At 35.0% G+C, this 1670-nt stretch overlaps 1 non-coding gene across 1 annotated transcript; it reads right to left on the bottom strand.

Moving 5' to 3' along the window:
• Window positions 1–1314: 1314 nt before the first annotated feature.
• Window positions 1315–1421, bottom strand: LOC112623873. Its single transcript, XR_003119232.1, has one exon. It is a non-coding gene; the product is annotated as a U6 spliceosomal RNA (small nuclear RNA).
• Between the last annotated feature and the right edge of the window lie 249 nt (window positions 1422–1670).

The following is a 1670-nucleotide window of genomic DNA, read 5'->3' as shown; positions in this document are numbered from 1 at the left end:
TGGTAGGCTTTTTATTTCTGACTCAATTTCAGAACTCATTATTGGTCTGTTCAAGGATCCCATTTCTTTCTGATTCAATCTTGGGAGGTTGTATGTTTCCAGGAAATTGTCCATTTCTTCTAGGTTTTCTAATTTGTGTGCATAGAGGTGTTCATTGTAGTTTCTGAGATTTTTTATTTTTATTTTTTGTATTTCTGTGGGGTCAGTGGTAACATACCCATTGCCATTTCTGATTGTGTTTATTTGAATCTTCTCTCTTTTTTTCTTTACTAGTCTAACTAGAACTCTTATTTATTCTTCCAAAGAACAAATTCTTGGATTTGTTAAACATCTTTTGTATGGTTTTCACATCTCAATTTCCTTCAGTCCAGCTCTGATTTTGGTTATTTCTTTTCTTCTGCTAACTTTGGGGTTGGTTCCTCTAGGTGTGATATTAGATTGTTAATTTAAGATCTTTCTAACTTTTTGATGTGGGCATTTAGCACTATAAAATTCCCTCTTAACACTGCTTTAGCTGTGTCCCAGAGATTCTGATATGTTGTATCTTTGTGCACATTCGCTTCAAATAATTTCTCAATTTCTGCCTTAATTTCTTTGTCATTTAGGAGCAGGTTGTTTAATTTCCATGTCATTGTATGGTTTTGAGTGATTTTCTTAGTATTTATTATTATTTTTATTGTGCCGTGATCCAAGAATTGTTTGGTATGAAATTGGTTTTTTGAATTTGCTGAGAATTGTTTTATGACCAATCGTGGTCGATATTAGAGTATATGCCATGTGCAGACGAAAAGAATGTACATTCTGTTGATTTGTGGTAGAGAGTTCTGTAGAGGTCTGTTAGGTCCATTTGATCAAGTGTGGAGTTCAGGTCCTGAATATCCTTGTTAGTTTTCTTTACTGATGATGTGTCTAATACTATCAGTGAGATGTTGAAGTCTCCCACGATTGTTGTGTGGTTATCTACATCTCCTCATAGGTCTCGAAGAACTTCCTTTATGAATCTGAGTGCTCCTGTGTTGGGTTCACATATTTTTAGGATAGTTAGTTCTTCTTGTTGAATTGAACCCTTTATCATTATGTAATGCACTTCTTTTTTTTTTTTTTTTTATCTTTGTTGGTTTAAAGTATGTTTTGTCTGAAATTAGAATAGCAACCCTTGCTTTTTTCTGTTTTTCATTTCTTTGGTAGATTTTTCTGCATCCCTTTACTTTGAGCCTATGGATGTCATTGGATGTGAGATGGGTCTCTTGAAGACAGCATCCACTGAGTTTTGCTTCTGTATCTAACTTGTCTCTCTGTGCCTTTTAATTAGGAAAAAATATGGAATGCTTCATGAGTTTGCATGTCATTCTTGTGCAGGGGCCAAACTAATCTTTTCTGTGTTGTTCCAATTTTAGCATATGTGCTGCCAAAGCAAGCACTACCGAAATGGTTTTTAAAGTTGCCCTAACATCCCCTGCTTCACTCTATTCATTCACAAAGGAAGATGTGCTCCTTCTCTGGTTGAAAGACTACTCATCAAAATAGAATCTTTATTACACTTTCTTCTGACTTCACATAAAATTGGCTCCAGCAATATTCCCTCGCTCCCCTTTATTTCCACTTAAACCTTTAAATGTAGTCAGTCTTTAAATGTAGTCAGGATTCTCCTTCAGAGAAAACAAGCAACC

This window comes from Theropithecus gelada, chromosome 4, assembly GCF_003255815.1.
Source record: "Theropithecus gelada isolate Dixy chromosome 4, Tgel_1.0, whole genome shotgun sequence".
Lineage (NCBI taxonomy): Eukaryota > Metazoa > Chordata > Mammalia > Primates > Cercopithecidae > Theropithecus > Theropithecus gelada.
The sequence above is the reverse complement of the archived record's forward strand: the minus strand, read 5'-3'. Positions and strand labels throughout refer to the sequence as shown.